Raw genomic sequence first — 26,671 nt, 5'->3', positions numbered from 1 at the left:
AAAAGCATCATGGAGTGAGCTGAGGACAGGTGAGATCATCACCTCACCTACACCTCGCCAATGGCAGTTGTGCTCATGCCCCGTGCTACAGCGGGACTCCAGAAATAAATTCTAAATCACCATGGCCATTTCTCCAAAACCTCAGAAACAGGCATCACATTCAACAGTGGGGCCCATTACACTGCATACTTACTCTGTTCATTTAATTCGGCTTCACAGATTTAGCCAACAAACCAGGAGGACTATAACATTGGCGTAGTGTCTAAACCTATTAAACTATTGTATTTACACCGGCAATGTAAAGCAATTTACCCTGGTTTCATTTTAAACACCATTTTATTCAGACACACCACCATAATGGCAATGGTTCTGCTAGAACGAAAACTAGGCGTAAGAAAAACCAAAGACCAGCTTTTACTTCTCCATTTATCTAATTTTTATTCAAAGCAAACTTTTAGTATGTCCGACATTTAGGCATTTATTTATTTCTTTATTCAATAAGAATCTTTAACTTTATTTTCAAAAATGATCATTTATTTTAAAGCTCAGAAATAGACATTTATTTCAAAGTTCAGTAAAGTTTAGCAAAGAACAGATAGTTCAAGTTCATTCTCTCCTAACATCCCTAGCTAACACCCTCATCTTATCCTAACAGACCTGCAAAGGAAAACAAAATAAAACAGAAGTTCTTACATCCAAGAAATCAATCTTCAGTCCGGCAGCATCTCCAGAGGAAATAAAAGAGCGACCCCTTCTAAGCAAAATCAGGGGTTTTTATACACTATTTTGTAGCTTAGTCTATCTAAAAAGTAACTAACATCACCAATTCGAGTTCTGATTGGACAAATTTGGGGTAGATGAGCACTTCCTCATCATTACAAAATGTTTTTTCACGATGATTCAGCAGAAAAATAAAGGGGCTTTGTTCAGGACAGTTTGTGGCCTAGGCGCTTCCTTCACTTGAAACATAGGGAAAAGTTCTCAGGCTCTGAACATTACATCGTCCATGCTTGGCACCCATCCTAGGTTCCGGGGCAAGGCGTCCTTGAACCTCCCATCCAAGCACAGTCAGCTCACTCGCGCTTGCAGGATTTTAGATGCACGTGCGCAGACCAATACTCGCTCGCAGTGACTCAGAGCGGCCATTTTCAGACTAGGCCTCACAGGCCACATTTTGGAACTATCATAGAAATAAAAACAAATTCATGTTAATTATGGTAATGAAACCCTTCTGTTTACCTCCCACCATTCTAATATTTCCCTATTAGTTGTTACCTAGCAAATAAGCCACATAAATGCGCTTTATACTTACATATCCAGCGACTTTTTGGCACAAAACGTTTACAATAAGCACATTTAAATTGCTTTTGTTTATAATTAAGCTGTGCATTAATTCACATCACAATAACAACATATATTAGCTCATCCCACAGGCCCTACCATCCGGCCCCTCTCCCCTCCTTTGGCTAAGCTTTCGCCACGTGCAGGAAACTGAGATAATCTCGTTGATCTCGACCACCAAACCATCAGCTCACATCTCAGACCCCATTCCCCCCTCACTAATCAAAAAAATTAAGCTCACCTTAGCACCTATCTGGGGCAAAATCATAAACAGCTCCCTACAAAGCGGAGTGGTCCCCGACTGTCTAAAAATGGGACAAGTCACCCCTTTGCTGAAAAAACCCGGCCTTGACGCTACTGACTTGAACAATTTCAGACCGATTTCTAACCTCCCTCTACTCGCCAAAACACTGGAACGATGCGTTCTCCTGCAATTGACTCATCATCTGGATAACATCAATCTCCTGGACCCCCTCCAATCCGGCTTCAGGCAAGGCCGCAGCACAGAAACCGCGATGCTAAACATCATAGACGACATTCACGGTTCCCTTGACGCTGACAAGTGCTGCCTCCTCATACTCCTTGATTTATCTGCAGCTTTCGACACGGTGGACCATAAGCTCCTCATCAAGACTCTGCAAGTAAGAGCTGGCCTCGGCGAGGTAGTTCTCGAGTGGTTTTCCTCCTTTCTACACAACCGCTCGCAAATAATAAAAATGAAGAACTTCACCTCCGAAACCCAGCAAGTCAACAAGAGTGTCCCCCAAGGATCAGTACTTTCTCCTCAGCTCTTCAACATCTATATGGAACCGCTCGCAAAACTACTCAGGAGTGCCCATATCCACTTCCACCTCTACGCGGATGACACACAGATCTACCTGGAAACCTCTTCACTTAACGACATCACAGACTAAATGCCGTCTTAAATGATGTTCAAGATTGGCTGACAAAGAATCACCTGAAACTCAATCCCGACAAGACTGAAACTCTTCTCATCTCAAACAAAGAACACAACCCTCAAATCGTCGAGTGGCTGAAGTCAATGGATGCTCTTAAAGGTTCTCTCACGCTAGCTGATTCCGTAAAATCTCGGGGTTTCACCCTAGACCCCAAACTAACCTTGACAAACCACATTAAGAACTCGGCAAAAAGTGCATTCTTTAACCTCAGACTTCTGAACAAAATCAAACCTTTCATTCCCAACAAGGACCTTAAACTAGCCACGCAATCTCTAGTTCTATCTAGACTGGACTATGGGAACTCAATCCTAACAGGCATCCCCAAATCCCACCTGGCTCCACTAAAAACAACTTTGCATGCGGCAGCAAGAATGATCACAGGATGCAAAAAATCTGACCACATCTCCCCAGCTCTCAAAGAACTTGAATGGCTCCTGGTGGAAATGCGTAGCACCTTCAGAACGGCCTGCCTAACCCACAAGGCCCTCCACACTGGAAAACCAGAATACTTGGCAAACAAGCTCACAAAAGCTGTCCAAAGTAGAAACTTGAGAAGCTCTAACTCCCTGCTGCTCATCCTACCAAAAACCAGAAAGAAGAAAACTGCGGACTGCTCCTTCACAGGAAATGCCCCCAAAATATGGAACTCCATCCCCCCGCATATGAGAACCATACCGTCCTTTGCGGAATTAAAGAGCCAACTCAAATCCTTGTTCCTCATCCGTTCCCTAGGTCCGGGGTAACTAGGATCAACAACCATCCCCAGAACTATGTGTTATCTCTGTATCCTATTACCAAGAAATCCTACTGTACGAACTTCTCCTCCTCCCTAATTGTCATTCGATGATCGCCTTATTTGTTACTTGTCTTTTTGTTCACCTTTTCATTCCTTTTACTGTAAAGCGCTCTGCTACTTTCGGGTCTTGTTAGCGCTATAGAAAACTTCTAAATAAATTAGAAAAAAAAAATACATTTTATGCCATCATGCAAGCAAGATTAGTGTTCTCATATGTTCATGTATGCATATTACTCTAAGGTTGGTTACTCAAGCACATCACACCATTAGTGAATGTTAGCTTTATGGAACATTGATTTCGAGGGGGGTATACAAAACTTTGCATTTACCACCTCGCTCCATCACCCGCGCGGAGCGGATAAAGGTCAGACAGACTAGTGCAGAGAGACTGACTCGACTCCGTCATGGAAGGACCGTTGGCTGGTGGCCTTCTAATTTTGTCACTAGGTGGCGTTTTTGCTATTAAAAAAATAAAAAAAAATAAAAGAAAATTGGCTCCAGCAACAAAACCGGCCCCCTCTGAAAAAACCGGGCCCATCCCATCCAGCCTGCTGGGGGATTGTCTGTGCTCAGAATCACCATTCCGGTGTTGCCTAGGCACTAATTTAGAGTTTGGCGGACGGGTACTGACAGATATTCTGCCTGCCTTATGACAAGCAAATTATATCCTAAATCGGGCCCTTAGACACAACTAAGTGCTATTCATTAATGCATAGTATGACATCCTAGTAGACAAGGCTCTTCACTGTTTAACGCATCTGTTATCTAACCTACAAAAAAAGAAAACCTGCTAGCCCTCTGTTGGTACTCACACACAACTTTGCCAGAACATTTTAAGAGTACCCTGCAGTATCACCTCCCTGTCCAGTGATGAAACCCGCTCGCAGGACTACCGGCGAACCTTAATCTAGAGCTGCATCTTTCCCTGCTGTTATTTTAATGCAGTCCAAAGCATTAACAAAGCTCTACCAAAACACCTCACTCCTGCTCTGTAACTCCCTTCTTATTCCAGCTTTGGTAGTCCAGGATCACACACAGCTCAGCTGAGACATTTGAACCCCGCACCTTATCTTGACTTAGATCCCATTCTATGTGAGTTCTTAGTGATGCGGAAAGAGATGGGAATGGCCGAGTTGTTCAAAATGCAAAAGCTGAGATGCATATCATAAGAGAGATGTTATGGATTGCAGAGTCCATATAAATTCGCTACAGAGAGCATTCAGTATGGACGTAAGACGCTCCCAATGACAACTAAGTGCATAACAAGTGTGATTAGATACTGGCAACGTGAACCCATAGAATCAGTATTTGGGATACCGGCCGAGTTTAATGTTATTAGATGAATTAACTGTTCCTAAAATATAATATACTGTTAATGCTACATTCATGTACCAACCTAGTCACTACAACATTGACGTAATGCAAGAAGTGAACATCCTTTTAAATTAGCTTTCCCATCATGCATAGCAGTCACCTGAGGGCGGTTTACATGCTACCAGTGCTGCTTTCATTTTCTTGCCTAATGTTCGTGCTCCAGGCACCTGTAGGAGATGAGAATGAAAATACCAAGTGAGATATCGTGCTGCTCTTGTTTGTCTCCTCTTTGTTTTTATTTCATGCAGCACATTGTGCCCAGGTAGAGGGCCTTCTGAAAAGGTGAAAGGGACACATACGGCTGGAAAGAGTAATAAGTTGGCGGTTGATCGGCGGTTATAAAGTGCCCCATAGCCCTTGACTTCCCATGTTTTCCTCTCCAAGAGGAGTTTACTGGACTAGGAAGTATTATTCTAAACAGTGTGTATACACTAGCGGGCAAAAAAAAGACCATGCACAAGCAAGGGAGACAATAATCTGAAAGAGACACGTTAGTGATAGATACCTTACTTTAGTATATTCCCAGGCGTCAGACTGGATCCGGAAAGTTTTGCTAGCAGTACCCCTGCGCATCAGTAGGTGGCGTTGTGCGGCTCCGCATCCGTCGCTGGCGTAGAATGCACCAAGATGACTTCACAGAGACTTCTTAGGCACCACCCATGCGCGCTGAGGTCAGTTCTTTCTTTTTCCGCGCCAGTAAGCGCAGATCCGGTTAGGGCACGTACCCTAGTCACTTTTTGGGGACTTTTGTCTCTTGTTGGTCTATTCTGGTGCGTAGGGACGCCTGGTTTTAAGTACTGTGGGGCCTGCCGTCGCAATATGTCGGTGGAGGACCCCCACGACGTCTGTCTCTACTGCCTGGAGCACAACTACGACTCCTGGTCCTGTGTGGACTGTCGATCCATGGCCCGAAGGCCTTGCGGGAGAGGCGCCAGAAGTTGCTTGAAGTTCTGCACTTGTCCCAGCACCATTCACGGTCCAGGGGCCATCCTCGTGAACGCTCGCGGGGCCACCATCACCGTCCCCGGTCCAGGCGTCGTTCTCGTGAACGCTCGCAGGGCCACCATCACCGCTCCTCGGGCTCCATATCTTTACCCTCGGATTCGGGTGAGAGACGTCACATAAAGGAGTAGAAGAAGCGTTGTCGCTCTCAGACATCCCCCCGTCGGTCCTCTGATGCGGACGAGGGGGACAGGGGTTCTGCCCCTGCGGCTTTTTCGGAGCCTGGGGTCCTGTGACCTACCCACCTTACCCGGGTCTTTCGGCGACGCCAGCACAGGTGCAAGAGTTTCTTGCTGCCATGGACCGCCTGTTTAGGCCTCGGGCTCCTGCCGGTGCACCTTTGGGCCTGCGGTCCTGAGTCAGGATACTGCTGGGCCGTCGACTCCACCGGCGGCTCCGGCCCCAGCGCCGCAGGATCCTGCGCCATTGACTCTGGCCACAGCGCCAAGAGGTCCTACGCTGCCAGCTCCGTCCCCAGCGCCACCCTCGGATCTACCTGCGGCACCGCAGTGAAAGCCATTGGTCCCGCCTCTGCCCCGGTTCGCGAATGGTTTTGTCCCCGCCTGGTATCCGAATTGAGACATGGCACTGGTTCGGCCCAGGCCGGCGCCGTTTCCGACGCTGTGTGTTCCTCCCTCGGTCCCTGCCCCACCAATGCTGTCTGCGCCGCACACAGCAGAGGTTGAGGACGACTGGGAGGGGTCCGAGGAACCTCTTGCTCGTCAGTGTGACGCTGAGCAGGATTGGGCGGACTACTTAAAAGAGGCCGGCGGCCTCGATGTCTCCTCTGATCAGAGTTTGCCTCTCTCCCGCCCACTATGGAGGAAGGTGCCTCATATATGGTGGTGCTTCGTCAGGCAGCTGAGGTTCTTAACCTTGATCTCTCTACGGTGGCCCTATAACAAATTTCCTCACTGAAGTCCACCAGTCGGCGTCCAATTCATCTGAGCCACTGCTGCCATTTAAGGACGCCCTCACTGATGTCTTGTTGGACGTTTGGGCGGGCTCGACCACAGGGACACCGGTGGAAAAGAACGTCGCCAGGCGTCATCACCCGGTGCCTGGTGATCCTGCCTGTCTGAGCCCCCATCCTACACCCAAAAGCCTGGTCATTCAAGCTTCGACGTCTCAGAGTGCCTTTCCACAGCTCTGCCGGATAAGGACTCTAAGAAGCTGGAGCAGTTCGGCAAGCGGGTGTTCTCGTCTGCCAGCTTGGGGCTGCGGTCGGTGAACACTGCATGTCTATTGGGCCGCTATTCCCACGTGGTGTGGGATACCGTTGCTCAGGTGTTGCCTCAGTGTCCTGAAGAGGTCCAGGCTGTGCTGTCCCAGGCTGTGGCCGAGGGTAAGGACATGGCTAAATTCGCCATTCATTGTGGCTTAGATACAGCGGACTCCCTCTGTAGGGCGATTTCCACAACTGTGCAACGGCGCTCCCCAGCCTCAGTTTCGGTGGCGGCTAGGGTGGGATCCTGGCACCCTGCGGGGGACACTTCACGGGGTGAGCAATGGCGCACCTCGACTTTGCTTCTTCTGGAGGCAGCCTCCGGGACCTGATCCACCCAGGGGGCATCTCTGAGACCGGCGGCGGAGCCCCACGTGCTTGGTCGACGGTCTTCTCAGGGGTCAAAGGTCGCCTACCTTCCGGGGGCTATATCTCAGCCCCTGGGGGTCCGATCTGCCCCATTTTCACCGGTGGCGTCCCTAGCCACTGGGAGCACTCTCCTCCGTGGTCTCCAAGAGGGTGCATTCTGCAGGGAGCGGTCTTCACTGGCTCCCTGCGCCTCTCTTCTCCCTGCGCAGAGGCCTCTTCTTCTGCGCACCGGTCCTGGGCTCTTCTTCTGGAGCTGTTGGGGGCCTAGGGTGGTGCTCCTTCCAACTGCGCCTCCTGCACTTTCCGCCTCAGCAGACCACACCCCAGAGAGAGCTTCTCTTCCTGTGCAAGTACTTTTAAAAGTTGAGCAGGGGGCTGGCAGGAAGTCTCTGTATGTCCTATCAAACAGCGACACATCACTTCCCTGCCCCTGCTCCCTCCTTCTTGTCCAGTCTCTCGGTTGTTCAAACATGGCGTCGTATAGTGTCTCTGGCCACATGGCCTCTGAAACCCAACTCCTTCCCCCCTCACTGCCTTCCCTCCTTGGTGCAGCCTGGTGCCTGGCACCCAGCGACAGCGGTTGATGGATTGGCTTGTAGCTCCACCTATCTTTTCACCTTGGAGGGAAGATCTTCGCTCTAGGAAGAAAGGTCATTAATCTAACCTGCCAGGGCCAGACCCCAGCCAGGGACTCAGAGAAATATGACATTTCTGGACGACCCAAAAGCAGTACAAATATGACTTTGGACTCTGCAGAATACTCATTTTCACATCCGCTACACTCAACGTTAGTGCATGTCTGGAATCTGTAGGCTTTGTGGAAGTCATTTTAGCCATGGGCCCCACATCCCCATAGGGGAATAATGAAGTGAAAACACAGTAAAACACACTGACTTTCCCTGGCATGTTCCTTCCCAGTATATAAAGCCTTTTCCATGTCACCACCCACTTCCGCATAAGTCATGCCACACCTTTCACTCTGTAGCTGCTCCTGGACTGCGCACGCTAGGAATCTCCCCTGTGCAGCCCCTAAATGTGTGCACACGCATGTACACCCATGTCTGCATGTAACCAGCACAGTGTCCCCTACTCCAGCTGCTGCGCAACGACCTAGTCAAGCCAGGGGTACACCAGTAAAATCTCCATGCAGTCTCCTTCATTATGAGTTCACTGTGGGTGAGTCCCAGATTATGAGGCTCCCCCACAGTAAAAGCTCAACAAATAGGTGCTCAAAAAGCGAAAAATTCGGGCGGCTCATAGTGTCAGAACCACCTTCTAACACTTCCCCATTGGCAATCTGTCACTTCCAACAGGTGGGTGCTGCAACTCGTCCGGAGGGGTTACTCCCTCTCCTTTGAGTCTACCCCCTCCCCTTGGAGTCTACCCCCTCGGCCATGCCACCTCAGTTCCACCGCATGTCAGGGATCACTGTGCGCTTCTCCAGCAGGAAGTTATGGCCCTCTTGGCCAAGGGGGCCATTGAGCGCATTCCTGGGCCAGAAGTAGGGTGTGGTTGTTATTCCCACTACTTTCTCCCCAAGAAGGACAAGGGGGGGCTAGCGCCCCATCTTGGAACTCAGGAACATCAATTGCTTCATTCGGAAGGAGAAGTTCAAGTTGTTGATTCTGGCTCAGGTCTTGGCTGCCCTCGAGACTGGATGGTAGCGGTAGACTTGCAGGACGCATATTTTGACATCACCGTCCTGCCGGCCCATCATCGTTACCTGCGGTTCACGGTAGGCCAGGAGCATTTTCAGTTTGCCGTGCTCCCTTTCGGCCTTACCAGCGCCCCTCGAGTGTTCGTGAAAGTCATGGCGGTGGTCGCAGCTCATCTGCGTAGGTCAGGGGTGTCAGTCTTCCCTTACCTCGACGACTGATAGTTAAAGGGAGGCTCGCCCCAGGCAGTTGTCGCCCACCTCCAGACTACATTTGCTGGGGTTTTCCATCAACATGCCGAAGTCGCACCTGAGTCCTTCACAAGAGCTCCCCTTCATCGGAGCGGTTCTGGATTCAACACGGTTTCGGGTTTATCCTCCCGAGCATCGAGTCCGGGATATTCAGGCTATGATTCTGATCTGTCAGCCTCTATCCAGGGTTTCGGTCAGGTTGACCCTCCAGCTCCTGGGCCTGATTGCCTACTGCATCCTGCTTGTGCAACATGTCAGATGGCACATGCGGGCTCTGCAGTGGGACCTGAGGTGCCAGTGGTCACAGCATTGGGGCAACCTGTCCAATCACGTCCAAATCTCTGAGGGCACTGCACAACAATTGCAGTGGTGACTCACGAATCGCAATTGGCTCAATGGTAAATCCCTCTCCCTTCCCCAACCGGAGCACACAGTGGTGACGGATGTGTCCCTCCTGGGATGGGAAATCCACTGTTTTTATTTATAAGAAAGTGCATTGGATCAAATAATGTACAGACGTAGTGACATGTCCTCTGAAGAAAACAAGTCCTTGACATAAAATTATTACATACAGTGTGTAAAATACTATACCTGTACGCTACCCCTGGGAGGTACGCAATTATAACTACCACACTTAAATGGACTAGAATCATACATAACCTAGTAGAAAGCTTTTTGGAGTCATGCCTTAACCCACATGTCATATCGCCGATGGAGGGGGTCCAGCATCTGTCATGAGGCGGGCCATTAGTGCTTGCCTCTCATGCCACATTTCCACTGTTTGGGAGATGCATATGTCCCCACGGTATTTGTTCCATTTTCCCCATTTATGATCCCATTTCATGGGGCATCCCCGTCCCTTGAAAACCGTTTTCTCAGCTATTGCACAGTCCATGTCCTTTGTCCAGTCTGTTAGCTGCGGACTGGAGTCCTATCCCCATTTCTGTATAATATTGCGCTTTGCAATCATCCACCCTATTGTGGCCCACGCCTGTTCCATCTGGGAAAGGTCTGTAGCTTCCCATATGTTGAGGCAGAGTTTGGGAGAGGGACGCAGGGGTTTGTCAAATGTCCTGGACAGTCGCCTGTCACCCTTTCCCAATAGTGTTGTATGTATGAACATTCCCATAATATGTGTATGAAAGTGCCGACTAGGTTGCAGTGTCGAAGACAAAGCAGATCTGGTCATCTCCTCAGTCGGAACAGTAGCTTGGCATCAAAATATACCCGGTGGAGTACTTTAAGTTATATGAGGCGGAGACGCATGGGAATTGCTACCTCTCTAGGAGAGGCAAGGGCGTCTCTCCAATCTTCGTCTTCTATAGCACCCAGATCAGATTCCCAGTTAGTACGTAATTTATGCATAGGGTCAGTGCGATTATTTACCAATGTTTTATACGTTAGGGAGATAGCCTTGTGCTCCATTGGAACTAATATTAACCGATCTTCCAATGGGGAAGAGTCGGGGAGAGGGGTTCCCTTAGGTAAGGCTGTGGAGATGGCGTGCCTGATTTGGAGATACCTAAACATCTCCGAGGGCTCTAGGTGGTATTTAGTCTGGAGGTCGGAGAATGTGGGCAGCTTCCCCTTTACCACATGTCCCCCACAGTAGAGATTCCGATAGTGTACCACTTATTAAACCAGGGACATTTACTGAGATGGCCCAGAATATCTGGTTTCCATAACAGAGTTGTTTTCGTTAGATGGCTATGCCACCCCAGTCTCCTCGTAATTCCGTGCCATATTTCAACCGTACGAGCCATGGGGCCCGTCAAGTTAAGTCTGCGGGGGTTGGTATACAACGCCCTTTTATAGCCGCCTCGTCCCATGAGCCAATGGTTGGTGCGGAAATTGGGATCGCCGTGTGGGCTAAACACCCAGCTGTTAATCGCTGTCAGTTGGGATGCCTAGTAGTAAAGCCGTATGTCAGGCAAACCTATCCCCCTGTCGTACCATCCCATGGTGAGTTTATTCATAGCAATTCGAGACGGACGGTCGTCCCAAAGTAATCCACGCACAACACTGTCGATTTGGGCAAAATAGGAGTCTGGGATTGGGTATGGAGCATTTTGGAGTGCATAGAGAAATCACAGGAGCATGAGCATGTTAAACAGGGACGCACGTTCCAAGAGGGAGAGAACGCCAATGTTGGGCGTCCGATTTTAGACACTGGAGAGGCACCAAAAGATTTCGCTCGAAAAAGATTTTAGTATCTGCGGTTACTAATACACCCAAATATTGAAAGCCGTCAGTGGCTACCGGTTTCTCGTATTCCCTCAGGCTGGGTGGGGGCTCGCCCCACAGTACGTACATCTGGGATTTGGACTAATTTATCGGATACCCCAAATGCGCTATGAAAATATGAAACGTATGAAGTACACTCAGCAGCGAACGTGCTGGAGAAGTTAGGTAGAAGAGGATATTGTCCGCATATAGGGAAATGCGATCTTCGTGATCATGTGTCTATTTGAATCCCCACACCCCCGGGTCTCCCCTGATCCAAACTGCAAGTGGCTGCAATACTAGGGCAAAAAGAAGCGGGGACAGCGGGCAGCCTTGTCTTGATCCCCGATGGAGGGGGAAAGTGCCAGAGCGATGATTGTTGACCGTGACATATGCAGTGGGTTGTGTATATAATAGTTTAATTCCGCCAATCAGCCGGGGTCCGAATCCTACGAGACTCAACACAGCAAAGAGGAAGTCCCATTCAATGGTATCAAACGCCATGGTGGCATCAAGGGATAACAGGATTGCCTCCTCTTCTATAGTACTGATTCTCTCCAGGGGCCAATGTACTTGCCGTAGGTTTCTGGCTGTATTTCTACCTGGCATAAAGCTGGACTGGTCTGGGTGAATTAACTCAGTGATATAAGGGAGGAGTCGATTGGCCAGGAGCTTGGCGAGAAGTTTAGCTTCTACTGTGAGTAGGAATTTTGGGTGGTACGATTTGCATTCTTCCACTGATTTTTTGGGCTTCTGGCACTATAGCCGCAATATGAATATCCGCAGGAAGGAGCCCAGACTGGTAGCATTCGTTATATAGGCCCAAAAGATGGAGTGCTAATTTTGCAGACATGGGCTTGAAGAGCTCAATGGGAAGTCCATTAGGGCCCATTGATTTACTGGAGCGTACCCCCATTATGTTTTTTGTGAATCTCTGTCACTGTAATGTCTGCCTCCAAGGCATTCCTATCCTGCGGTGGAAAGGCACATCATATTGAGTGTGGCAAGTATATCGGCCGACAGCGTAGCCTGAGGAGCATCGGGGACCCCATAAACGTCTTCAAAATAAGAGGCAAACTTATTTGCGATATCCTGAGGATCAGTAATGAGCAACTTATCGGGGCCAGCTATTGCGTGGGCCCATCGAGTCGCCTGCTCTTTACCCTCCAACCACTCCAGGAGCTTGCCTGTACGCTTGCCCTGCTCATAGATTAGATACTTGGTAGTCACGGAGCGCATCGTGGCTTCCTCCAATAGGAGCTGTCTGTAATCTTGTCACTTGATTTTGAGAGTGTGTTGTGTGTCGGGATCAGGGGCCTGCGAAAGAGCTGCCTCCAGGGCTAGTATGTCTCTTTCTATTTCGACCACCCTTCGGGAGCGCTCGGTTCGATGCCCCACTGTCAAGGCTAGTGTTCTTCCCTTAATTACCGCTTCAAACACCCCCCAGAGCGTCACTGCCAAGGTCACCGACCCCACGTCCTCTTCAAAATAATCTATTACTTTTAATGGGGCAGCTGTAATACCCTGCAGACGTCCTGCTGCACATGAGTCTGCTGGGCGAGGGCATCTTTCAACCTGCTGGTACAAGCTACAGCAGTGACATCATGGCAGGGGGTGTTCCTAGTTAGAAAACCCTTGGGTAAGGCTGCTTTTCGGGCATTTATGAAATGGCCCCGGGAGGAGTTCTCAGAACTCCATTCATTTTAATGGCAGGGGGCGGGCAGGCTGAGAGGGAGAATCATGTCGTTGGTGGCAACAATTACCAGATATCACGACAGGGGGGCGAGCTGTAGAAGAGGTGCAGCTCGCTGCTCTATTAATTCCTTATCTCATGTGTGGTGTGTTTTCACTTTTGAAAGTGCTATGCAGCTGAAGCTGAGCCATGTCCCATTGTGTTTGTTACACCATAGACCCAAAATGCAGGTTAGTAGGTGCCTATTTTCACATTAAATTGTAATTAATATACTTCACTTGTAGTGGATTTTTTTATTTACATACAGTTGAGCAGCCATGTGGTTTTCACGCAGCAGAGTTTGTAGTTAACAAACACTACCCAAACGTATTGGTGCACATTACAGGAGGGCCCAGGATACATTACTCAAGGTCAGATTTTTAAGGCACCAGAAGGCTAAGCGATTCGCCCAGAATCACATGATATACTCGAGCCGAGTGCAGAAACTCAAACCGCACTCAGTGTTTTTTCCTAGGACCCCCAGTTTGCCTCAAGGGCTACATCAATGAATTCGTATTTTCACTGTTAGGAGATATCTGTACTCCTCCTTTGAGGCGATATGGATTTTGCTGTGTGCCTAGTCTTATCTTCCTGCACTGCAGATATACACCGAAAACTATGCTTTGGTTGCATTGCCGCCATGTTGGGGTTTTGCCAGCATCCGTATTTACATCATATTTTTTATTTCCATTCTGGAGCATCCAGGGTTAAGACAGAGATACTGCACCCTCCAGCCCTTGCACACTACTTCTGCCCTTGTTTCTTGACATCCCATTGACATTTAAAAAATTCCTTGCACCTTCCCTTTGATGTTTGTTTCAAGGCGTTAGCGGACCTTTCGTTGCCAGACCTGAATGTTCATTGTTTCCGCCCGTATGCTTTCACTTAGCTTAAGACATCTAGGTGCTATATTCTAGCCTCCTGTCTCAGCTAGTCCATGTGTCTTTCCTCCAGATGTCGCTTTGCCCTCCCCTAACTCACAGATGTTTTAAGGCTCTCACTGTGGTTTGTTTTGGCCTGCTTGCCCTCTAAGAGTAACAAGCATTGGCATAGCCAATAGGTCTCGCCTTTGGAACCTTATAAGTAGTGATGCAGTAGAATATCCTTGGTGTAACAACATCAACTGTTGCATGGCTAAACACTTATAAGGTTCCAAAGGCGTGACCTATTGGCTATGCCAATTCTTGTTTGTACTTGAGTTGTGTTGGTGTAACACAGCGAGGGCAAGGTGATTTGTCACATTTCATTGACATATTAAATAATCTAAAACCACCTAACTAATATATTACTGTTTGAGCTTTATTGACAGTCCAGGTTATGTAGATATTTAGCAACATTTCACAAATCTAAGCGGTAACTAATGATAGTAAACCAGTTTGTTGAATGAACAAATATGATAGAGACTACTAGCTGCAGATTCCTTCACGTAGAATTATCCCCAGGCATGAGACTGGATCAAGAAACTTTTTGCCACAGCATCCCTGCGCGCCGGGGGCGGGCGGCGCATCGTGGCCCCGCCCATGCATCGTCCGCGTACGTGACTTCAGCGAGGTCACATAAGTCCCACCTCAGCACGCCTACGTCAGTTTTTTCCTTTCCGCGTGCAACGCAGATCCAGTCTCTGCTCGGGCATGTTTGGGCCCCATTTTTCTTCCTCATTGTGCTTTCTTTTGGTGGAACAGTGTGCGAATGCCTTCGGCCTTCAAGACTTGCACGTCCTGTGAGTGTCTTATGTCGGCGACAGACCCTCACCTCATTTGTATGTGGTGTTTAGGGGATGATCACAGCACCACTGATTGTGAGGCGTGCCAACAGTTGAAGCCGAAGTCGCGGCGGGAGCGCCGGATGAAACTACTCTTGGCGTGGCTCTCAAGGTTGGCTTCATCCCCTTGATCAGCCTCGGCAGACTGTTTCAGAAATGGCTTTTGTCGTCGTCCTCGCCCCTCCCTGATGTCGGGAGAGCGTCGCTTCCCGGTGGGTAAGTGTTGCAGTTTGTCACCGGGGGCTGGTGTTCGGTCTGCCGGGGGCGTGGGCTCTGCCCGGGTGATGCTGCCCGCGTGTCGTCCTCCTATCCACCGTTTCCCGGTGAAGGGGCGTCGAGAGTCCAGAGGGTCGCATCCCTGAGCCCCACTCGGCCCTCTGGACAGGCGGAGGCCTTGTCCACAGCTGAGCTGACGGCGCCGGCACCTGCTGGACCGGGCGGCGCCACATGGGTCGGTGGACCCTCCTCGTCCCGCTCTGGGTCGAGGCTGGTCTTAGACCCCTCACCCCCTACAGGCCCTTCTCGCACCTCCACTCAGGCGCCTGCCTCATCAGAGGTTGAATCGGCCCTGGCACCACCGCATGGGTCGCTGGGCCACCTCCGTCACATCCTGCGAGGCTGGCAGAGGGCTCAGTGTCACTCCCCCGGTCCCTCTCGTTCCTCCACGCAGTTGGCTGCCTCGGCGGAGGTCGAGTCGGCGTCGTTCCGGCGCCGCCCCTTGGCCACTTTAGCTGAGCTCCGTTCCCTGGCGCGGTGTTGGTTGGAGGAGCCCTATCTGGTGTCTCCTTCGGCGCCGGATGGTGTTGACGTCCTACCTCAGGCGGTGGACTCTACTGCTCCACACAATCGATCCGTGGATTCGTCTTCGGACGCTCCCTCTTCTTCGGAGGTTGGGTGCCTACTGGTGTCATCCTCCCCGGAGACAGGTCGCCGAGTGGTGTCTTTTTCACCAGCGTTATCGAAGGGCGGCTCTCAGCCATTTCCGAGGCCGAGGTGTTCGCCGGAGGAGCGGCAGGTCCCCCATTCTTTGGTTCCTTCTGACTTTCAGGTCTGGCCTTTCCCCTCCCCGCTTGGCTTAGAGGACGGCTGCTTTAGTTTACAGCTGTCGCCCACGGAGGAGCTGCTTTCTCCACCGCGAGGCCCTCCGGAGGCGGGTGCGGCCTTCGCTCATGCGGTGTCAACGGCTGTGGGCATTCTGCGCATGGGTGACCCGGTTGCTCATTTCCCTGCGGACCATCTCTTGGAGGTTCTCCACCAGGGCTCTGGTGGGAGGGAGCTCTTGCTTCCTTTCTTCCCTGACGGGGGCTTGGAGGCGCCCTGCCTCAACAACTTCTGCACCGGTGTCTTTCCCTCCACCCCTCTGCCTCAAGTCCACTTTTGCGTACTGCTTTTCCTTCCCTGCTGCCACTGTTGACTCCGCGTCCCGGGAGGCCCACTGGCTGAACTCTTGGGGGTGCAACATGTTCGCCTCGACCAGCGCTGCCCTGCGGGCCCTTAACACCTTATGTGTGTTGGCTGGGGCCTCCTCTTGTTTGTGGGACTTGGCGGAGTCCTTGGGATCTGCAGCTTCCCAAGAGACTGTTCAGGTGGGCTTACGGCATAATGCATTGGATGGTCGGGAGTTAGCAGTGTTTTTTCTCTGCTCTGCTCTGGACATCTTGGAGGTGCTGGGCCAGGCCATGGCTTCCTCAGTCGCCCTCCGTCGCCATGCTTGGCTTCGGGACGGCGTGTTCCCTGAAAATGTGCGGGAGCGGCTGATTGATCTTCCATTCGATGGTAGCTTGTTTGTTATTCCATGCCCCGGCTGACTCCGCCATCCAAAGCTTCCTAGTGATACAAAAGGGGATGATGGACGGAGAGTTTGAGCAAATCAAACACTCACCCCCAGTCAACTGATCTGGGTTTAATCCATCACCATTCTTTAGCTCACTCAGCCACCCCAGTTCAGACATGGCCTTATGCAAATCAGTCTGACCCTGTGCCTCATGGGAACAGTCCAGCCCGAACTGCCAAGCCTTGTCTTCCCTGGACCGGAAACAAGTATCCTGGGACCGGTTTCGGATTCATAATCCTCATCAGCCAGGCTATCTTGAATCCAGTGGCCAAGTGAGCAAGGGACTGACGTCTGAGCATACCCTGCCAACTAGGGCGAACAAAGCGATACAAAAGGGGATGATGGACGGAGCGTTTGAGCAAATCAAAGGTTCCTGGCATGGCTCCGTCCTCCTCCTCCGCCTTATCCTTCTCCTCCTTCCCCTCCTCAGTGACTGCTGAGTTGAGCTGGTTCTGGACCTTCTTTTGGGCTGATTGCCCTTGCTGTGGAGTGGTTTTTTTTGGCCATTCGAGTCCTCCTTGCTGGGACTATGGCGTAGTTGGCTGCTGGCCGGCCCCTATGTTGACTGTGTGTTTTGCTGGAGTTGTCTGCACAGACTTGGCCCTGAGATTAGGCCTTCTGTTTTTCTCTTGGGCTGCTTGGCAAGCCTTCAGCAGGGTTTTTTCCCCCTTGGCTATTTTGTTTTTCCTCTGCTGCGGAAGTTCTTCAAAAGAGGGTTCCCATGTCTTGGGTCTTAACATACCCTATGTGGGGTAGTTTTAGCTGTTATATAGCTTGTGCTCTGCTAGGGAGTTCTGATCGACTTCGGGTGCCTGTTCTCCATGGCGTTTGTGTATGTTGCTATTGCTTCTTGAGGTTGTGTGCGCGGACCCCTGGTAGCGGTGTGTCCGGGCGTTTCCTCACCTTCCTGCTCCTATTCTGAGGGCTGGGGTGATTATGTGTTTCTCCCTTGTCAGGCGTCGCCTGCCCGGTCTTCCTGGGGCCCCGGGCTGTTCTTCTTGCAGCTTATTACTGTTGGTGCCGCTCTGGCTGGCCTGTTGCCTTCCATCTGGGGTGGGCTCACCTTCTTTTCCCACGTTTCCTTGGGCCCTCTAGGCTTCTTCTTCTTCCTGTCCTGGCATTGGATGGAAGCTCTGTTGCCTTGTAGGGGAGTGGGGTGCTGGCCTCTCTGGCCTTTCCCTTGGTTCCTCTGTTGTGAGTGTACGGGCCTCTTCGGACTTCTTTCTTCTTACTACATCCCTCTTGGAGTCAGTGGTGTTCTGCTTGTGGGGGTTCCTCTTGCCTGGGAGGGCCGAGGTTCCTTACCTGGTCTGCAGGTCTGGTCCCCTGTGGGACCCTCTGTCCTGTCCAGGCTGGTGGGGTCCTTTTGCAGACCCTCCTTCCCTGTGGGCATTGCTAGGGTATCTATTCTACGTGAAGGAATCTGCGGCTAGTAGTCTCTATCAGATATACGAGTTACTTACCTTTCGTAATGATGTATCTGGTAGAGACGATTCTAGCCGCAGATTCCTTCACGGCCCGCCCTTCCTCCCCGTTCTGCGAGGAACCTTGGGTTGGTCTTCGGCACTCTCCCCCCGGAGGGGGGCTGTGTCTCCTGTGAGTGCATTCTTTCGCTCTTGATGGGCTGCTCCGTCTTGTTGCTGTTCCTTCCTCCTCTTTGGTTCATTGGAGGATGGGTTTACGGTACTGCTCCAGGTTTGGGGGGGGGTTTGCCTTCAATCTCTGCCCTCCCCTTTCCTCTTGCTGCTAAGGGTCCTGGTCCCTCTGCTAACCTCTGAGTTATGGTAATCTGGCCATGCCTTGCCCTTGTTCCTTGGGGGTGGTTGCCCTCTGTGCTGGGGTTGCTTGGAGGTTTGTTGTTCCTGTCTGTATTGGGACAGGCTCCCCTTCCTTGTTTCTGGATGGGGATTGTAGGCCTGCTACGTGTTGTGATATTTTACGTATGTTCCCTGTCTCCTGGGGAAGGGGGGGGGGGAGAGAGAATGTCAACAAATTGGCCGGGTGGCTGCTCAGGGCTCTGCTCTGTTCTTTCTTCTGCCCCTGCCTTTGGATACTGCAGTGTTGCACTACTCCTTATGGTGCCACTTGTCTCCATTCTTTTTTTTTACCAACTCTTTCGCCCATTGTTCCCATACTCCCACAGTTTCGTCTAGTGGCGCCGCAGAAAACTGACGTAGGCACGCCGGGGTGAGACTTGTATGACCTCGCTGAAGTCATGTACGCGGACGACGCCTGGGCAGAGTCGCGTGGTGCTGCCCGGCCCCTGGCGCGCAGGGATGCTGTGGCAAAAAGTTTCCGGATCCAGTCTCACGCCTGGGGATAATTCTACGTGAAGGAATCTGCAGCTAGAATCGTCTCTACCAGATACATCGTTACCAAAGGTAAGTAACTTGTACATTCATGATAATGGTGTCTTTATATAACTAAAATAGAAATAGAGAGATTTTTGAGAGCTTTATGCTGAGGTAGGATCCCTGAACGGAGAAGCAAGAGGAATGTGGCAGATAAACAAACCGGAGGGATGCGAACAATAAGCTTAGGGTATGCTCAAAAAGGCAGTTTTCCACACTTTCTTTATTTTGTTGCTGATGGTTGTGGTACTGACTGATGTGGGGATCTTGGCAGTATTGACAGTCACTTGAGTAGACTGTAAACTACTGGGGTATGGAGGATGGTGGAGCATCTTCGAGCTGTAGCGACTCTTCTCAGAGAGTGGCAGTCGGACAGCCTAATAGCACTGTTATGATGGATGAAAATAAGAGAGACCAGATTCAGTGAATGTTTTATGTTTGCTCATTGCCGCCTATGACTAAAACTGACATTGACATTTACTGATGTATCAATATATTTAGGTATTTAATGACACTACACAGGTAAAAAAGAATGCTTAGTGAGAATGTACAGATATATTAAGGCGTTCAGTTTACTTCCCCAATATGGCGAGACATTCAGTAATGATGTGCGGTTATTTGGGTAAAGTTGCATTACACTGACAGATTAATATATGTAGATATTTAGTGAGCATTATGACGTAAATATTTATGATATTTGTATACTTGCAAGTAAAATAAACCGCTCTTTAGGCAACCATGCAGTTGATGACAAATCTGAAATACCTACTCAAGGGGGAAGCCAAAATACAATGCAAGTATATCTTTCTTTAGTCGAAGTCATTCATATATTGCTAAACACTGAGATCTGATTACCTGAAATCGTCATGGAAGCATACATTTTAAAGAATTAAAAAGTGCAAAAGAATGGTGGGCATGGCAATCAAGAGAGAGAGACAGCGAGAGAAAGATAGAGAGAGGACACTAGAGAAGAGAGAGAGAGCGAGAAAGAACCCGGGAGTTAGAGACAAATCCAAGTTTTGCCCGTGCGTGAGAGAGGCAGGAGGTGAGCCCGGGAGTGGTGCGCGCGCAGTCAGCTCTTCTTAGAAGCACACACACACCTGCACCTTGTTAGCGCTTTGTGGGACTAGCGCCTACCTGCCGCCCTTGCTGTGGTTTGCTGAGGAGCTCGCCGCACCCGCTCCGCGGGTGCCGCTTCGCACCCGGACCTGTGCTGCCTCTGCCTGTTGCCGTGGGGGTTCCTTGGTTTGGCGAGTGGAACTTGGTAAGCTTCAGGGCTGCGAGCGTGCAGGGACTACCGGATCCAGGTGTCCCTGCAAGACCGAGCCCATCTTCCGGTCCGCTCTCCCTGAAGCTCCGCCCCCCGCCCATTGGAGGAGTGATTTAAGCAACAGGAGTTGCTCCTGACACTTGGGACACCTGCACCTTGTTAGCGCTTTGTGGGACTAGCGCCTACCTGCCGCCCTTGCTGTGGTTTGCTGAGGAGCTCGCCGCACCCGCTCCGCGGGTGCCGCTTCGCGCCCGGACCTGTGCTGCCTCTGCCTGTTGCCGTGGGGGTTCCTTGGTTTGGCGAGTGGAACTTGGTAAGCTTCAGGGCTGCGAGCGTGCAGGGACTACCGGATCCAGGTGTCCCTGCAAGACCGAGCCCATCTTCCGGTCCGCTCTCCCTGAAGCTCCGCCCCCCGCCCATTGGAGGAGTGATTTAAGCAACAGGAGTTGCTCCTGACTCTTGGGACACCTGCACCTTGTTAGCGCTTTGTGGGACTAGCGCCTACCTGCCGCCCTTGCTGTGGTTTGCTGAGGAGCTCGCCGCACCCGCTCCGCGGGTGCCGCTTCGCGCCCGGACCTGTGCTGCCTCTGCCTGTTGCCGTGGGGGTTCCTTGGTTTGGCGAGTGGAACTTGGTAAGCTTCAGGGCTGCGAGCGTGCAGGGACTACCGGATCCAGGTGTCCCTGCAAGACCGAGCCCATCTTCCGGTCCGCTCTCCCTGAAGCTCCGCCCCCGCCCTTTCCGTCCACTATAAACATTGTGTGAACTCCCGCAGCGCGGGACGCAGCCCGGGGCAAAGACCGGGCTAAGAGCGGGCCGTTTGAGGCCGTTCGAGGACTGAGCGGACTGGACTGGCCCATCCTCTTTCGCCCGCTATTCTCTACCACAGAGGACCTCAAAGTTCGACCCTCGCCCTCCTTCTTCCCATATAATTTGTTGTGTGGCCTTGCCCCTTGCTTAAGATATGTGCACCAGAACAACCAGGAGTAAGGCCTCCAAAGGTGGTCACCCAATTAGTGGTCCAATGGATGACTTCATTACCCGCATTAACTTCGCCATTGACCAGGAAATATCCAAGCTTCAGACTCGGGTATCTCTCGAGTTGGCAGCGGCTAGAAGATTGTCTGAAGTCATTGCTACTTCCAAAAAATCCTCCTTGGGCTCTATAGCTGTGGCGGTCACTCCAGAGCGTTCTCTCATCCCCCACTGTATAATTTCTCAGGCTGAGGTACACTCGACCCCACCCCAACTCATCCCTTCCCCACACCACACCGCACAACCCAATCTACTGGAAGAGAGCGCGCCCGTCTCCTCTTGCGCCCAGAATGCCATTACTACCCTTCCCCCCCCCAGTGGTCTTTAACGCCCCTAGTGCCACCCAACTAAACCGGAAGGCTCGCGCTCGTTCCGCCTACTCACGGAAGAAGGCGAAAATCGCGGTGCCACAACATTTGACACCGACGAACGGTCCAACACCTACCATCAAAGCTGTCCAGCCATTTGGGGAGCAGCCACCACTGGAGGGAGTTGGGGTGGGGACAACCATCGGGCAATCACCTGCTTCCATTCCAGTAACTGAAGGTTTGCAGATAGATGGTTTGGGTAACAATGATAGGGAATTTATAGATTTGGTATGGGAATCCCTTAAAAAGCTTCTTTCCCCCTTAGACCTCAGACTTTCACGAATCGAAAATAATTTACTTGAGATGGAAAAGAGCATTATTGCTCTGGCCACTTTCGGTTTGAGAAGTCTTGAGAATCAGGGCCTTCCTGTAGCTGATGCCATTTTTCCAGCTCCCACAGCACAAACACACCAAAGTTTGCCCACTATACCCACGATTGCACGCCCGGTTCCTAAACCGAGGACTGTGAAGGTGGACCAAATACCTACTGTCACAATCCCTAAGGCCCCGAAGCGGACCCAAACCCACCTACCTGTTAATTCTAAAGCTGGGCTAACTCCAAAACTTCAGCCTGGCAAGGTAGCTATACCGCCCACCCGGGACTTCCAGGTTAAGAATAACTTTAGAGGGGGCTATATTGACCTTCCCCCAGAAGCAAATGATTTTGTAGTTGTGTTGATGGGGGTTCCACAGATCAGCAATGACCAATACGAGGATCATTGGTCCTTGAAAAATAAAATAATGCATTGGCTTAATGTCAATAGACCTATCCCCAATGGCCGTAGAAGCAAAGTTCTGATGGTGCGCAGAACTTCCTGGGTGGGCCCAACTAGGAAAACGAATGCGGGGGATTGTATAGTTGTAACTTTCGATGACCCGCACACGGCACAGCACATATGCTCGTGGCCTTGTAGTGAAGGGTCCTCTGTCATTCCGAAACCCTTGTCCTTCTTCTATCCCCCACGACCCATGCACAACCAGATGGACAATTGGTCATTAGTCCATCACCAATCAAGGAGTAACCGTTTTATCCACCAAGTGGATCCCCTCTCACATTGGAATGGTTTCCCAATCTCAAATAGATTTGGAGGCCTGGAGGAAGTAGATTGACTCCCCAGGCACTCAGGTTCCTACACAGCTGGCAATGCACCATCCTTTCCAGCCTATGGGCGTCCCGGGTCCCTTTGTGCAGGTATCGAACCCTCAGTAACTGTACATCCTTTTGGCCTAGTTCGAACACCACATAGCTCTACTTTTGAGGGGGGTCTGATAGCTAAGAGTAGTGCAAATCTAGCCGAGCTGACTGTATTGGGAGCTGTTAGTTCACAAGGTAGGGATGTCCAGTCCTCGCATATCCTTCCAAAGGCCCCAACACAGGCCACATTATCATCTGTAGGAATCCAGCCTGAGGGAATTATGGTCCCTACAACCTCCCACAAAATTTCCCAAGATGAGCCCCTTGACAGGTCACCCCTAGCGGCTGTCCCTATTTCACCTGCATTTGCTTACTCCCCCTGCCAACCTACCACAGCTGCACCCCCGTTAAAGTTTGTAAGCTGGAATGTGGCAGGGCTAAAGCGGAACTTTGATAATCCCGAATGGAATGTGTTTATAGAGCCATTTGACATTTGTATTTTACAGGAAACCTGGACCTTGGACCCAATACATAGAGTAGGATTTACCACCTATTTTGTCCCAGCTCTCCAACAAAGGGGTTCAAAGGGTCGTCCGTCTGGAGGCCTTTTAATATGGGTTAGAATTGCTTTGGGTCTAAAAGTGAGCCATAGGTCTACTCATTCTCCCGACTTGCAAAGAATCTCAATATATTGCGAGGGGGGCAAGATGTTAGAGGTCTTCAACCTATATTTGAGGGGCGCTAGGAGCGGGACATCAAGCCTACCTCAGACAGGTCTTAGCAACGACTTAGCTGCTTGCAAGATTGACTCTTATATTCTCCTTGCAGGCGATTTTAACTGTTGTTTCGAACCGTTGGCAAAGGAAGATATTTTGAATTCTTTCGAGGAAGATGCAAGAAGGGGTATCCCGACCTTGTCCCTTGATCCGATCCCTAAATGGACACAAAGTGCGATAGATATCAATGCACTCTGTTTGGAGCATAATCTGAGATCAGCGAATGGTCGTTCAAAATCGGACCCTTTGGGAGCTCACACTTACAATAGACCGGGTCACTCCTCCAGAATCGATTTTATTATCTTGAATTACAATCTCTGGCCATTCCACCTAGATATGGAGGTTGTAGCATCCTGCGACAGTGACCACAACCCCCTTTGCCTAACCCTCTCTCCAATTTGGCAAAACAAGAAGCACAAGCAAGCCCACATCTGGAAGTCATCTCATGAAATTGTTCCGTCTAATTGTGGTAGGCGTTTGAAGTGGGCAAAAGTTAAAGCTGATGAGGCAAGGTTGGCGCAAGCCGGGTCCATCTTGTCAGTGGTGGAGCCTCGGCTTGACGCTATAAGCTCAGCCAGTACTAAAGTCTTACCACTTTTCATAGAGACCATAGTATCACTGAGTAAACTATTTACTATTAAATATACTAAACCCAGGGTGGGTTCTAAAAGAGATTCCAATGCTAGAGACAATTGGTACTCTCCTAAATGTCGTATTGCTAAGGGGGAGCTCATTGCTGCAGTAAAGAGTAGAGACCAGGTCGCCATTAGTTCCGCGAGGAAATTGTACAAAAAATAGTGGCTGAGGCAAAGGAGGCTCATGATTACCATTTCTGGTGTGACCTAACTGAAGCTAGTACCTTGAAGGACTCCAAATGGTTCTGGGATCTCCTAAGAGCAAGGAACAAGCCCATTGATCAACAAATAACCTGCAACATTCCGGGTGATGCTTGGTTCAGTCATTTCTCCAAGCTTTATTCTGTTGCACTGGACTTGTCTCCTCCATGCCCGGGATCTTTGCCCAGCACAACAGCCAATTCTCTTCCTATAGACCTCCCTTTCACTAGTCAGGAAGTTGAAGGGGCTATTAGGGGCATTGTCCCCAATAAGGCACCAGGCCCTGATGGGATCCCAGGGGACTTACTTAAATCTTACCCAGCAGCGTGGAGCAGATTAATCGCTTCACTCTTAAATGAGGCTCTGCTAGGGGGTTCTTTTCCTGACTCCTGGAGGGGCGCAGAAGTTGTGCCTATTTTTAAGAAAGGCAGCAGGGACGACCCAGCAAACTATCGCCCCATAAGCTTGCTGGATTCAACCCAGAAGGTTGCGGGGAAAGTTGTCCTGGGTAGGATCCTGCAGTGGGCTGATGAGGGAAAGATCCTGTCTGATTTTCAGGCAGGTTTTAGAACAGGGACAGGCACCATCGAGCAAACATTCCGCCTTCTGATGATATATTGGAAGGTGGTGGTGCTGGGAGGGGGTACGTTATATCTAGTCTTTATAGACCTGAGAACGGCCTTCGACCTAGTCCCACGGGAACTACTATGGAATGTCCTCGAAGGTCTAGGGTTACCCACCTACCTGTTGTTCTTGCTTAAAAAATTTCATGAAGGCAATTTCGCCCAGATCAGGTGGGGTGTCCAGGGAGAAAAAACATCTCGTATCCCAGTAGACAGGGGCGTCCGCCAGGGGTGTGTGCTTGCCCCCACTCTGTTTTCTCTATATGTCAACGGAGTGGTGGAGCATCTGCTGCAACATCCTGCGGATGCACCTACCCTGGCGGGCAGAAAGATCCCAACGCTCCTGTTTGCGGATGACACCCTCCTGATCTCGAAATCCCCAGCAGGCATTCAGAAATTGCTTTCTAGCTTTAAATCCTTCTGTGACAGCAGGGGTTTAGCCATAAATATAAGCAAGACCAAATTCCTTGTCCTTAATCCCCCCAAGAAATCCATCGCCCCACCTGTTTTAGACTCCACCCCCCTGGAGAGAGTCAAAGAATTTGACTACTTGGGAATTCGCTTGTGTGACTCAATGAGTTGGAAGGCACACCATCAAAAGGTGTTTCTGACTCATAAAAGGGTCACGGGTGTTTTGCTCAAGGAACAACGAGCCTCCTCATTGAAACCAATTGGGGCAGTACTAGATATCTACAGAGCAAGGGTTGTAAGCGCTGCTTTATATGGCGCCGAACTGTGGGGTACGCAGAGAGTCGATACGTTGGCTAAGATGGAAAACAACTTCCATAAAGATCTGATGAGGCTACCCCACAGCACTCCTACAACCCCCCTCTTGTTGGATGCAGGCACTCGCCCAATTTGTGAGCAAGCAAAACTGCGCCCCTTGTTACTTTGGTCCCGGGTATGGAATGTCCCAGAATTGGGTAGTTACGCTGACGCCCTGAAAGATCTGTTGTCTCTCCCAGGTTGTAATAAGATACCCTGGTTTAGGGAGGTAAAACGATTGCTCTATGAGCTGGGATTGGGAGACGCTTGGGCCAATAAAACAGCACCGCCCAAGCTGCTTCTAAAGAACATCTACTGGTTATGGGTAAAAAACAACAGAATGCGTAACCCCAATCTTTGCAAATCTGTTGCCCAGTTTTTACTAGTTAAAGACCTCCCCTTCAGGGAACCTTATTTGGACCTAATCCACAGTTCTGGAGACAGATCACTTTACTTCAAATTTAGGGTGGGTGTTCTCCCCCTAGGATTGTTTACTTCTTCTTGGAATCCTCCTTTTCAAACGGTCCCATTTTGTCCATTTTGCGACTCAAGGGTTGAGTCTGATGCCCACCTTCTGTTTGAGTGCAGTGTCTATGCAGCTCCTAGATTGAAATGGTTAAAGCCCTTGTGCAGAAGTCTGGGAACAAGATCACACTTAGAAGCCCTACGTATATTGCGCTCTGATGCCCGCCCATTCTTTGCATGCTGCATGGCAAAATTTCTTGGCTGGGCATGGCGTATAAGATCTGCAAAAAAGCTATTGATCCAGTAATGCCCTTTTTCTTTGTAACCTGTTTTTAGATACTAGTGCAAACATGTGTAAGGATAGCTAAATTGTGTATTTTATGTATTATTGTCTAATATGATTCCCTACGGTATTTTATATTATGCATCTTGGTAATGATTTTACTTTTTGTACTGCTTTTATGATATGTACCGTATCGAAATAAAGCTATACTACTACTACTACCACATACTCGTGCTTGTGGCG

General features: G+C 50.2%; 1 protein-coding gene across 1 annotated transcript in view; it reads left to right on the top strand.

The window, feature by feature from the left end:
• The window catches only part of CCDC61 (coiled-coil domain containing 61), a 786,500-nt gene that overhangs the window by 718,294 nt on the left and 41,535 nt on the right, over nt 1-26,671 (top strand). The gene's annotated exons all lie outside the window — the stretch shown is intronic.

The sequence above is a fragment of the Lissotriton vulgaris genome, chromosome 9, assembly GCF_964263255.1.
Source record: "Lissotriton vulgaris chromosome 9, aLisVul1.2, whole genome shotgun sequence".
Lineage (NCBI taxonomy): Eukaryota > Metazoa > Chordata > Amphibia > Caudata > Salamandridae > Lissotriton > Lissotriton vulgaris.
The sequence above is the reverse complement of the archived record's forward strand: the minus strand, read 5'-3'. Positions and strand labels throughout refer to the sequence as shown.